We start from the raw sequence: 14011 nt of genomic DNA, 5'->3' as shown, positions 1-14011 counted from the left end.
TTCTTCTTCACTTTCTGCCATAAGGGTGGTGTCACCTGCATATCTGAGGTTATTGATATTTCTCCCGGCAATCTTGATTCCAGCTTGTGCTTCATCCACAGCATTTCTCATGATGTACTCTGCATATAAGTTAAATAAGCAGGGTGACAATAGACAGCCTTGATGTACTCCTTTCTCAATTTGGAGCCAGTCTGTTGTTCCATGTCCAATTCTAACTGTTGCTTCTTGACCTGCATACAGATTTCTCAGGAGGAAGGTGATCTGGTAGTCCCATCTCCTAAAGAATTTTCCACAATTTGTTATGATCTACACAGTCAAAGACTTTGGCATAGTAAATAAAGCAGATGTTTTTCTGGAACGCTCTTGCTTTTTTGATGATCCAACGGATGTTGGCAGTTTGATCTCTGGTTCCTCTGCCTTTCTAAATCCAGCTTGAATATCTGGAAGTTCACGGTTCATGTACTGTTGAAGCCTGGCTTGGAGAATTTTGCGCATTACTTTGCTAGCATGTGAGATGAGTGCAATTGTGCAGTAGTTTGAGCATTCTTTGGCATTGCCTTTCTCTGGGATTGGAATGAAAACTGACCTTTTCCAGTCCTGTGGCCACTGCTGTGTTTTCCAAATTTGCTGGCATATTGAGTGCAGCACTTTTACAGCATCATCTTTTAGGATTTGAAATAGCTCAACTGGAATTCCATCACCTCCACTAGCTTTGCTTGTAGTGATGCTTCCTAAGGCCCACTTCACTTCACATTCCCAGATGTCTGGCTCTAGGTGAGTGATCACACCATCATGATTATCTGTGTCATGAAGGTCTTTTTTGTATAGTTCTTCTCTGTATTCTTTCCACCGCTTCTTAATATCTTCTGCTTCTGTTAAGTCTGTACCATTTCTGTCCTTTATTGTGCTCATCTTTGCATGAAATGTTCCTTTGGTAGCTTTAGTTTTCTGAAGAGACCTCTAGTCTTTACCGTTCTATTGTCTTCCTCTATTTCTTTGCATTGATCACTGAGGAAAGTGTTCTTATCTCTCCTTGCTATTCTTTGGAACTCTGCATTCAAATGGGTATATCGTTCCTTTTCTCCTTTGCCTTTTGCTTCTTTTCTTTTCATAGCTATTTGTAAGGCCTCCTCAGACAGCCATTTTACCTTTTTGCATTTCTGTTTTTTGGGGATGGTTTTGATCACTGCCTCCTCTACAATGTCATGAACCTCCATCCATAGTTCTTTAGATACTCTATCAGATCTAATCCCTTGAATCTACCTGTCACTTCCACTGTATAATCGTAAGGGATTTGATTTAGGTCACACCTGAATGGTCTAGTGGGTTTTGCCTACTTTCTTCAATTTAAGTCTGAATTTGGCAATAAGGGGTTCATGATCTGAGCCACAGTCAGCTCCCGGTCTTGTTGTGCTGACTGTATAGAGCTTCTCCATCTTTGGTTGCAAAGAATATAATCAGTCTGATTTTGGTATTGACCATCTGGTGATGTCCATGTGGGTCTGGTAAGATCTTTCTATTTTTAGTTCTAATCCTGTTATCTTAAAAATATATATTGTGGTAGTGTGGGTCTGGTAAGACCTTTACAGACTTGAGACATTCTTTTGATTTATTGTTAATAGCCAATTAAAAAGTATATAGCTCCTTTGCTAAGACTAGCAAGTGGGCACCCTCCATCCCCCTTCTGATGTCTATGTCAGAAGCTTTTTCTGTTCCTTTTCATACTTTAATAAAACTCTGCTACACAAAAGCTCTTGAGTGATCAAGCCTGGTCCCTGGTCCTAAAGCTAAACCTTCTTCAGGGATCATGAATCCAACACTGTTCACCATAAGCTATCACTGCGCCACACCCCTCTTCTGGTCACTGATCTGAGGCACTTTTCCTGGACTGTTTTTCCTCAGAGAACCAGCCCCTGTCTGGTATTAAGCACATGCTACCCCAGGGCAGGAGTTCTGTCCGTTTTAGTGCGTGGAGCCCTGTCTGGCACAGAGTATGAACTCACATGACAACGAACTGAAACAGTGGCTGAATGGAAATCAGTGTACACATGTCACTTAGAAATGTGGAGGAAATGAGGAAGAAACAGCTAAAGGTGAGAAAGCTGGTAGGTGCTAGAAAACTTGCTTTTTGCCTTTAAGCCTTTCAGCAGAACGTGATGTTACATACTTTTTGCATGAAATATTAAAAATTAGAATTAACATTTTTAATATAAAATGTTTTTCCTAACAGTCATATGAAGTGAAACAATTTCTGAGGCATTTTAATTGAGACTTCACTGACTTCAGACTGGATTGTACTCTGCTTTAGAGCTGGGCCAGGGAAGCTCCTCAGGATGGTGTAGGGTGCTGGAAGAGTGGTGGCGCTTACCTCTCCCGGCCGTGAGCTCACTCTTCCACCTGCTGCCCCACTTGATGCCGAGCTCCTGGCCATACTCATTGCTGTACCAGACCAGCAGCTCACAGCCCGGCTTGACCACCCAGCAGGTTCGGTAGAAGATCTGCCTGTGATACTGGAAGGCCACCAGATTCTGCTCCTCGTTGTCCTGGGCACAGTTCACATACCTGGGGCTGACGTCAGAAAGGGAAAGAAACCACAGATAACGAGTTCCTTCCACATGTCAGACCCACACCCAGCTCCTCACCTTTAGGCTCTGAGGCCATCACTGCTCCCACTGCCCCTCCTGGGGACCTTCTGTTCATACCTTTGACCATGTTGTGTGAATTCCTATCTCCAGATCCTGTTTCTGGTCCTCTTCCTGGCTGGAATGCTTTTCTCTCCTTACCTAATTAGCCATTTTCCAGAGCCCAGTTCCACACTTGTCTCCACCTAGACTGGTCATAAGACTGGTGACCTCTAGCTCCTCTAAACTCTAAATTAAGTTCTCTTGTATTCCACAGAACTTGGTGCTTCTAGGCTAGCATGCACCCCTCAGCACTCACCCCAGCCTGCCTTCTCTCCTGAGGCTTTTCTCCAGTCTCCCCATGTGTATTCAGGGTCCCATTCACTTGAGCCCCCCTCCCCATGGAAACTTGGAGAGCATTCTGACTTAGCTCGAGACACAGAACAATAATAGTTTATCCACTTTCTGCCTCCCCTGATGAAAGGAGAGGCCCTCAGAGAAAGGCCCTGGTCACGGCCATCCTGCCCCGCATTCCTTTCCAGGCCTCAGGGCCCACTTCTCTCTGGAACCTAACCTGAGGAGGTTGCTCCCCTCACAGACTCAAGATCTCCCATGGTAGGTTATCCTGGCACTGTGCAGTTCTTCAAAAATAGAAAAATTAAAGTTACATATTCCTAAAATCAATTGTTTAATGTCTGTCTACAGTATGTACTCCAAAAGGACATGGGGTGTGTGATCTGCTTCAGTAATGAGCTCCACTGTTTAAACTGGAACATAGAAAGTGCTTGGTAAGTGTTAATTAGGTGAGTTAAAGTGTCCCTGGTGAATCCAGACTCCTCAAGTTGCTTTCAAGTATCCCAGTTTTGTGCAGCATAGAGATTTATATTTTGAGAGCATATACTATATTTCTATTTCTTTCTAATGCCTTTTGCAATGAAAGAGCACGTTATGGAGGAAAAAGAGGAAAGAAGATGTGAAAGCTATTGAGGGAGGCAGGTTGAGAAGGAAAGGGGTATGGGCTTGAGGGAGGAGTGTCCTCTAGAACCTGCAGACTCATTGCACTCACCTCATCCAGTTGGCCTAAGATGTGTCCCTTCCATCCACATACTCATAGCAGTTTCTTCCTTGATGATCTGAGTGTCAGAAAAAGAGTTAAAAGCTCTCTCTCTCTTTTTTTTTTTTTTTTAGTGGGAGGTAATAGAATCCCTCTGCTGTCATCAGTGCTCTTCAGCCTGCATGGATTCAACTGCCAGTATTGACCACGTGGTAAGCTCCTTAATCATCACTCCATGTCTGAGTCCATTGGTCCACTCAGGGCAAGGGCCCCACATGGGAGGAGCCACTTCTGTGTGCCTGTACCACTGTGCTGCTCCCACCTGTCCTCTGATCTTTAGACAGAAGTCCCGTGTTCATGCACAGTGCACACAGGACACAGGGGTGATGTGTCATCACCATCCACAGCCTCGCATGTAGATGTGGGGTCCCCCCTCCCAACCCTGCCACACAGCTATTGGAGGTCAGAGAACAGGGGAAGAGGGGTGTTTCTCACCAGCCAGGAGTATCCGCTATTGGCTGCCTCTTTATCGGCTGTAGTCTGGCCCTCGTAGGGGCCAAAGTGCAGGCCCAGCGGCAGATCAGACGCCTCATTCCACACTCCAAGCCCAGCCTCAGGGATGCCCGACGGTCTGATACTTAACCCAGGGGGCAGAGTGAGGGCTGAGCAGTTGGCATGCCCCTTCTCCACTACACAGTCCTTTACAAAGGTAGGGGGCCCGCGAGCAGCACAGCTGTTGATGAAGTTCTGACACTTCTCACAGTCTGGAGGTGAGAGCAACAGGGATGAGGGGAGGCATCCCCTCATGATATTGCTGGTCATAAAGACTGTCAGAAAGGGCGCTCAGGGCATTTGGCCTTGATCCTGTACCCCGTGTCATAGAGGAGGGGGATGATTGGGCGACCAAATGGTGAGGTGAGATTATTGTTCCAAGGCCTTGTCTGTGAATGGGCCAGCGGGGTCACTCACAGAGGTAATCGTCATCCTGGGGGTTGGTGACCTCTTGGGACACATGGCCCTTTCTTTTTTGTAGGCTGTACATCTTCACTTCAGTCTCCTTTCTTCTGGGTTCTAAGATGGAGAAGAGAAGTTGAGCAAGGCTGGTGGGGTCTGGAGAGTTAGTTGCTATTTTATCAGAAAGTGTGAGATCTCCCACCTATCCATCTACACAATTTATTACAGTTTTTTTACATTTATTTAAAAAATTTTTATTTACTGATTTTTATTTTTTAGTGTTACATTATTTATTAATTGGCCAAGCCACATGGCATGTGGGATCTTAGTCCCCTGACCAAGAATGGAACCCATGCCTCCTGCAGTGGAAACATGGAGTCTTAACCACTTAACCACCAGGAAATCCCTTTTCTATACTTTGTTTTATCTCCCTTTAACTACTGGTTCAGACAGGCTGAGGCTCCACATTGACCACAGATGCCCAGTTCAGTGTTAGCTTCCTGTACTTTCCGTTAGTAGGTTTACCCTCCCGACCTTTTTACTTAGAAAATAGTTCATGGACACATCTGCTCAGAAAATATATGTTGAGGGCATGTATACTTATGCCCAGAGGCCTAACAAAGCATGGTCCCTATTATCACAACTGGATTTATTGAACAACTTGTCTGTGTCAACACTTTTATATTTAATGTAATGCTTTCAGACACTGTATGAGTTATGTATTCTTATCTTCACTTTACAGACGAGCAATCAGGACCTCAGAAAATGTATCAGGTTTTCCCACGGCCCTAGTGCTTCAGGTCTCAGATCAGTCCAGCTTAAACCCATGCCTACCCAAAGTCCACCCCACATACCCACACCATAATTATCAGCCTTTCTATAGGAATTAGAGGAACTAAACTCCCCAAATTATTTTCTCCTACCCACTTTTTGTCTGGGGTGCTGTTCAGAGGTACTTGCTTCTCTGGGAGGGGGCACTGGTTTCTGGGCCTGCTTAGAGCCACTTGTCAGCAATTTTGCAGCTTCTGGCAATTCCTTTATAGATTCTTACTTAATGGCACCCTGGACATTCCCTTCTGTATAAGAGTCACATAGTAAATGACAACATGCATTTCTTTAGTTCTTTAGGACTTTATGAAGTGTTTTTACATGTATGACTTTAGTTAACACTTTGACAATTCTTGGAAATACCTGGTGCAAGTGTGTGTATGTGTGTGTCTGAACACTGGAGTGTAAATAAAGGACCTCAATGGGTAGTGAATCAAAACTAGAACTCATATCTTAAGGTTCTTTTGCTTGAATTTTCTTCATGAAAGTGAGAGCAAGGCAGGGAGAATAGCTGGAAAATCAACAAGGTCAGGGAAATAAGGGGCTAAGGGCTCATAGAGAACCGGGGGTGTTTTCTATTCAATAGTGGCCCTTTGATGGACGAGGAAGTGTGGAAAAGTACAGAGGGGACAAAACATATCTGGAGAATGAGGTTACAAAGCAATGAGCTTGGGAAGAGAAAAGATGATTGGCAGAAACATACCAAGACAATAGGGAAAATGAGCTGAAAATTGCAGGTTGTCACATGCTAGAGACAGTGTTCAGAATTAAAGTAGCTGGTGCCATCAATTCTGCTTGAACAAGGCTGTACAACTAGCTGGTTCTCCTTAGCTTCCTGATCCATAAATTGGTATACGTGCTAATTCTTAATGTTATAGTGGACATGAAATTTAATAACCTTCAACAAATTGTTGTGTGAGCTTAATACAGTATGAATGTGAGAGTCCATTCCTGACATCAATTTACCCCCTCAGCTGTTTCTGTATTTGCAGTCTAGCTCACAGATACTATCTTCAGCATTTCTTGATCTTCTTACATCTAGATGAATATTTAAATGTGGAGTCACTCACTCAGAAAACATTTAGGGGGCCCAAGGGGCTTTGAGCTGGGCCTGGACTTCTGAGAATTAACGGTATGGGTTAGGCTTTCAAAGCTCACGAATCAGGGGAAGGCTAAACAAATGATTCCAAACACTAAAGTTGCCTAATCAGAGCTCAGAGGAAGGAGCTGTTACATCCTCCTTCAAGAAAGAGCATTTGAAATTAGTTCCAGATGATGAGTTTCTACTCAAAAAGAAGGGGGTAACCTGTGTGAAGTCCTCCAGTTATTTTCTTATTTGTTGATTTTCAGTCATCAAACCTGAGGTTTGTCAGGGTTGTAAGCTGATTCCTCTTATTGGAGTAGGAAGGTCTGAGGCTGGGGATCCTATCTCCTTCTTCATGTTGGACCATCCACTCTACAAATTGCCCAGTATATCTGTAAGCTTCCCTTAGTCAGATGTCCTAGCACATCTCTCATTTTACCACAGCACCAAAGAACTGAGGTTGAAACCATCCCTCAGATGAATGATATAAAGATGTATAAATAAGAGAGTGTAAACTTCATAGAACCATGAAAGTTTTAATCGGCTTGTAAGGGGTTTAGAGAAGGCACTTTGGATTAGATTGCACTACCAGTGATACTGTGATCTCAGGCATATAATCAAACATTTCTTTACCTCAGTTTCTTGATCTATAATGGTCATAGTACCTACCTGTAGGTACTGTAGGATTGTTTTAAGGTTTAAGTAAGTTTAGTCACGTAAAATGCTTAAAGTCTGAAATACTGTGAAAATAATGTAACAATAGAACAACCTACTATTGTTGCTATTCTAACTAACTATAAAAATGGTGGTGATATCAGACATTGTGCTCAAGACTCAGAAAAGGAAAGCAGCAGTTTCTAGGATCTTGGCATATTTTCCTATTCTTACCTGTGATTGGATCCATAAGAAGGATTTTCTTGTCAACAGAATTTGGGAAATACCTTCTGGTGTTTACTGTGCTCCACTCTAAAGACCATCCAAGAAGGTTTTCCTAAAAAATGATGAGAATCAGTGTTTCGGTTGGTAAATATTTCCAAACTCTGGGCATTCTAATTAAGGACAAGAATTCTGAGCCAGAGTGTGACAAAGACAAGGATTACCAAAGGAGGAATGGAAAATGATTTCTGTATCATCAACTCCTATGCTTCCACTGCGAGCATCACATAATTTTCTTAAAATCAAAAAAGATAAAACGTCATCTGTGCTTCATTTGATGTTCATAAAATGTCTAACAAATTTACTAGCCTTTCATGACAAAGATACTCAACAAACTTGGAATAGAAGGAAATGACCACAATATAATAAAGGTCATATATGAAAAGTCTACCTCTAACATCATATTCATAATGAAAAGCTGAAAACTTCTAAGATCGGGAAAAAAAGGCAAGTATGCCCACTCTCAACACTTCTTTTTTTTTTTTTTTTCAGTTCTACCACTTTATTGCTACCAACCCATCTCCCTCCACCCTCGTGCACACATGCCCAGTCATGTGACCCCATGGTCTGCAGTCCGCCAGGCTCCTCTGTCCATGGACTTTTCCAGGTAAGAATACTGGAGTGGGTTGCCATTTCCTTCTCCATCAACACTTCTGTTCATCAAAATATTAGAAGTCCTAGCCAGAGCATTAGCTTACGAAAGGAAACAAAAGTCTTCCAACTTGGAGAGAAAGAAGTAAAATTGTGTCTATTCACAGAGGACATGATTTTACATGTAGAAAATCTTTAAAATTCCACACAAAAACCTGCACAGAAAATTGCAGGATACAAAACCAACATTCAAATATCTTTCCATGCACAAACAATGATGATTCAAAAAAAAAAAAAAAAAGAAAACAATCCTATTTATTTTTATTTTTTTTAAAGCTATAGTCAAGAGCTAAGTTTAAATTGAAAAAAAATTATTTATATTTATTTATTTGTGCTAGGTCTTTGTTGTGGCATGTGGGATCTTTAGTTGCAGCATATGGGATCTGGTTCCCTGACCAGAGATTGAACCCAGGTTCCCTGCCTTGGGAGTGTGGAGTCAGCCACTGGACCACCAGGGAGATCCCAACAATCTTATTTATGATAGCATCAAAAAGAATGAAATAATTAGGACTAAACTTAAGGAGATGAAAGACTTATACACTGAAAACTACAAAGCATTGCTAAAAGGAATCTGATAAAATTAAATAGAAAGGCATCCCATGTATATGGATTTGGAGTCTTAATATTATTAAGCTGTTCATACTACCCAAAGCAATTTAAAGATTCAATGCAATTCTTATTAAAATCCCAAAAGATTTTTTTCAGATATAGAAAAATCCATCCTACAGTTAATATGGAATCTCAGAGGACACCAAAACAGTCTTAGAAAGAAGAGCAAAGCTGGAGACCTCTGATTTCAGTAACCAAAAGAGTGTAGTACTGGAATAAAGTGCATGCTTAGTTATTCAGTCATGTCTGACTCTGCGACACTTTGGGCTGTAGCCTGCCAGGCTCCTCTGTCCATGGGATTTTTCAGGCAAGAATACTTGAGTGGGTTGCCATTTCCTTCTCCAGGGGATCTTCCTGACCCACGGGTTGAACTCGTGTCTCCTGCACTGCAGGCAGATTCTTTACCTGCTGAGCCATTGGGGAAGTCCACTGGCATAAAGACAGACATATCAATCAGTGGAACAGAATAGACATCCAGAAATAAACAGAAATAAACTCTTGGATACATGGTCTAATGGTCTTCATCAAGGGTGTCAAGACAATGGGGAATGCTTAATCCAGGTAACGAATGGTGCTGAGGAAACAAAATATACACATGCAAAATAATGAAGATCTTACATCATGTAGAAACATCAACTCAAAATAGACTAAAGACCTAAATGTAAGACTTGATAAAACTCTTAGAAGAAAACAAGGGTGAAGCTTCATAACACTGAATTGGCAATGATTTCTTAGATATGATACCAAGTGCACAAATATTAATAACAAAGTAAAACTAGATAAACGGGACTACAGTAAACTTAAAACTTCTGTGCAGCAAAGGACACAGTGAACAGAGTGAAAAGGTAACCTACAGAATGGTAGAAAATATTTGTAAAATACACATCTGATAGAAAGTGAAAGTGTAGTTGCTCAGTCGTGTTAGACTCCTTGCGACCCCATGGACTGTAGCCTTTCAGGTTCCTCTGTTCATGGAATTCTTCAGGCAGAATACTGGAGTGGGTTGCCATTTCCTCCTCCAGGGGATCCTCTCAACCCAGGGATTGAACCTGGGTCTCCAGAATTGCAGGCAGATTTTTTACCATTTGAACAACTAGCCCATTCTACATATCTGATAAGGGATTAAGCACATACCAATATGAAGGCTGCCTATAAGCCAGGAAGAGAACTTAATTGACCATGATGGCATCCTGATATCAAATTCCCATGCTCTAGAATTGTAAGAAAACAAACTTCTGTGGTTAAAGCAATGCAGTCTGTTTTGTTATGGCAGCCTGAACTGACTAATACAGTGGGAGAAGGAATTGAATAGACATTTCTCCGAAGATATACAAATGGCCAACAAACCAATGAAAAGATGCTCAATATTACTAATCAATAGAGAAATACAAATTAAAGCCACAATGGAAATTATCTCAGACCTTTTATGATGGCCAGTATGAAAAAAAGAGACAATAGCAAGTTGTAAGGATATGGAGAAACTGGAACCCTTACACACTATTGTTGGAAATGTAAAATGTTGCAAGCTTTATAGCAAACAGTATGGAGTTTCCTCAGAAAATTAGAAACAGACTGCTATGTGATCTAGCAATCCAATTCCTGCATATATATCCACGAAAAATTGAAAACAAGATCCTGAATAAATATGTGCACATTTATGGTCATTGCAGCATGATTCACAATTGGCAAGATGTAGAAGCAACCTAAATCTTCATTGGTGGATAAACAGATAAAGATTATATATAAAATATACCTCATATATTTTATATACACATGCACACAATGGAATATTTTTCAGCCTTAAAAAAGAATGAAAAAAAAAAGAATGAAATTCTGTCATATGCTACATCAGGGGTGCACCTTGAGGATATTATGCTAAGTGAAATGAACCAATTAATAAAAGACAAATATTGCATGATTCCACTTATATGAGATATATAAATTAATCAAATTCATGGAAATGGAAAATAGAATGGTGGTTGCCAAGGGCTATGAGGAGGAAGAAATGGAGAATTGTTGCTCAATGGATATACAGTTTCAGTCATGCAAGGTAAAAAAGTTCTACGGATTTGTTGTACAACAATGGGTATATAGTTAGCAGTAGTGTGCCATACACTCAAAAATTGTTAAGAGGGTAAATAAAGATGTGTAGAGGTACGGTGAACCATGGGGTATATGTTCCCTATGAAGAATCTGTTTTCATGTCAAAACCTTTGCAGACAACCAGATGTTTGGTTTTCATCTCTCTTACACTAGTTTTAGTAACCTAAGGGAACATATAGACTTCCCGGGTGGCACAGTGGATGAGAATCTGCCTGCCAATGTAGAGGACACAGGTTTGATCCCTGGTCTAGGAAGATTCCATATGCTGTGGGGCACCTAAGCCTGTGTGTAACAACTACTGAGCCTGTGTGCGCTCTGCAACAAGAGAAGCCACTCAACACAACCAGAGAAAGCCCATGGACAGCAATGAAGACCCAGCACAGCCAAAAACAAATAAATAATAAAAAAGAATCTAGGAGAACAGAAATCCATAGATGGAGAATCATAGAACTAATCTAAATTGTTTTCTACAGTCTAGGCAGATAAACTCTTCTAAACTCTTTACTCTGAGCAGCAGAAGAGGAAGTCAGCTGCTCACTTCTATTTTATAATGAGTGTACTTCATTTTATTTACCTGATGCTATCTTTGGTCAGTGAAATGTGGGAAAGATCAGGGAGACTAAACAGTTCTCTCAAACCCTTTCCCAGAATCAAGACAAATAATTAAGTTCACCTCAGGGTAAGAAGATCATGTGGTGTGTTTTTATATACATACATAAATAACGTATCTTGACATAATGGTAATCATTTCCTCTTCTAAGAGATTTACTCCAATAACCAAATTATTATGAGATTAGTATTAGAAAGCTCTTTGATGAATTTATAGTCTAAGTACTGTTTCTTTAATTGCCCTTTCATTAAGAATGTTTAGCAAAAATAATCATTTTTAAAAAGAAAAAGAATGATAAATTTAAAACATAAAACTATTGAGAATTATACTGAAAAACCTATACATCCACCTTCCTTCATTCAGGCTTATGTCAATATTCTGCCACTTCAGATCTTTTAATTTCCAGTTCAGAATTTAAAACAAAAAAAAAAAACAAAATAAAAACAAACAAAAAACTAACCAAGACACAGTGAAGCCACCTGTCAGCCCTTACTCCTCTGGTGCTGAATTTGGTACTTCTTATTAACATTTAGATTTTTAAATATTCACCATTTTCACTGCATAAATAATACATATAATTTTTCCAACAAAAGATCTCATTATTATTGAGCCAAAGGACTAGTGCAGAAACACTGACACAAAGAGAAAAATAATTTTTTCAATAAAACAAATGGTGCCATCACAGTGATATCATAAGATGCAAATGACCCTGACAGCATAAATATGGGTGCCACCTCATGTGTGGCTCCTTATAGACCTACTTGGTTCTTCTGCAATGTCCTCTTTTTGTTTTATTACCAGTTTTCATTAGAATCCACTGGGGAGTGGGACGATTCTGCTTTTGTTTCTTGGCCAGGAATCACTTGATCCTGAAAGTCTTGTGAGAAGAGTTGGTGAGGAGCAGAGTCAACTGCAGGTACGATGGCAGAGAAGGGGAGGCTAATTATATTACATATTTAAAAACTTCATATGGATAGTCTTGTACTGTATAATACAGTGCTTTGCATCTTGCTAGTTTGGTGAATATTACGTTTTCTTTGCTAAAGCCTGAGATGTAGCTGAGACCTAAACCCAGGTTGGTTTCAGGAAGACACCTCTAAATCCTCCTGGCCCCTCACCTTGCTGCCTTGGTGTCCATTCTTCATCAGAGTCCTCAATGTCATCTACCTGGGGTTTGATGACCTGTCTGCGGTGACGCATGACAGCTGGTCGAGGGGCTCTGAGGTCTAGAAAGAAGCAAAATTTTTGCTCTAAGAAAGAGGACTAAAGCATAGAGGCAATGGAAAGTGTCACAAAGTCAGGGCAATTAGTAGGATGGGCTGGGAGAATCCAGAACAAAGGAAGAAGCAGCTCTGCACTGCCAGGGCCAGCACTACATTGATACAAAATAAAAATTTCCTCCAGGTTAGTCTCCACCAAAAGGGAACTGTGAGTAGATGAAGCCACCTAAGAGAAGGCCAAGTTAACACTGAGGCTGAAGACCTGTTTCATGTTTCCTAGGCTCACAGGGACCCAGCATTTCCTGTTACCTATAGTAATCAGTGCTTCATAGTTTCTTTTCACATTCCTACATCAGATTTTTTCCTATTCTCCCATCTCTTCCCATTTTTCCTTGGAGAAGTTTATGGAAATGTCTTTGAAAGCATCTTTGGCCTAAAGAAAATAATAGATTTAATCAGTGACTTACTAATATAAGTCAAACCTTAGAGCTGGGCTTTCTCCTCCACCTTGTGTGCAGGCAGTAGCCTGAAGCTACTGGGTGGTCTCTGTGAGACAGGCATGAAAACTTTCCTTCCTGACTGTGTCCTGCTTAACTGAGCAAACTGTCCTGCTTAACTGAGCATTTTCCTAACTCTCCCTGGACACAGAGCAGTCCACGATGCTAGTGTCCTGTTCCGCCCCACTATACCCCACTGTCTCAGACAGGACCAGGCACTCCCTTACTGTGTACATTGACAAAGAAGTTCACTCAGTGGTGCGGGCAAGCAGTCTGTGGTCCTTCAGGGACCAGCTCCGTGTCCTTCCTATAGAGCTGACTTAGAACCCCCCTCCACCTCTCACCATGGGCTTCCACTCTGTTCTCCCTGTCTCTCCCTCAGTCCTCTCTGCCAGGGACCTGTTGGAGCTCACGGCCCTGGGACTGCCTCAAGGCCGAGGTGCCTGTGGAAGAAGATGCTGAGATAGCCCAGACCACTGTCTAGATCCAGGTCTGTTTGCCTTGGGCGGAATGTCCAGGGCAGGAATGTGCAGGGAAAGTCAGGATAGGGGTTGGTGGGATGGACTGATCCTGACTGGCCATGATAGAGCAGCCTAATGTGAACTAGATTTGGTTTCTTTGGTTCCCCTACAACTTGGCCTCTCTGAGGAAAGGCACCCAGAAGGACGTGTCTGTGGGTGATGGAGGGAATCCTGAGGAGACCTGGAAGCCCCTAACTGCTGGACTGGGATCAGGCTGAAACCAGGGCTCTGCTCCAGTGTGGGAGAGGGAATACTTCACCAAGAAGGGTTTTGGGGCTCTCTGCCTGGGGACTCTGGGAAAATCTGGACATAACGTGGGTTCT

At 41.6% G+C, this 14011-nt stretch overlaps 1 pseudogene; it reads right to left on the bottom strand.

The window, feature by feature from the left end:
- Nucleotides 1-1830: 1830 nt before the first annotated feature.
- Nucleotides 1831-12650, bottom strand: LOC122700786 (annotated as a pseudogene).
- Nucleotides 12651-14011: the final 1361 nt, after the last annotated feature.

Source organism: Cervus elaphus, chromosome 9 (assembly GCF_910594005.1).
Source record: "Cervus elaphus chromosome 9, mCerEla1.1, whole genome shotgun sequence".
In the NCBI taxonomy this organism is placed as follows: Eukaryota; Metazoa; Chordata; class Mammalia; order Artiodactyla; family Cervidae; genus Cervus; species Cervus elaphus.
The sequence above is the reverse complement of the archived record's forward strand: the minus strand, read 5'-3'. Positions and strand labels throughout refer to the sequence as shown.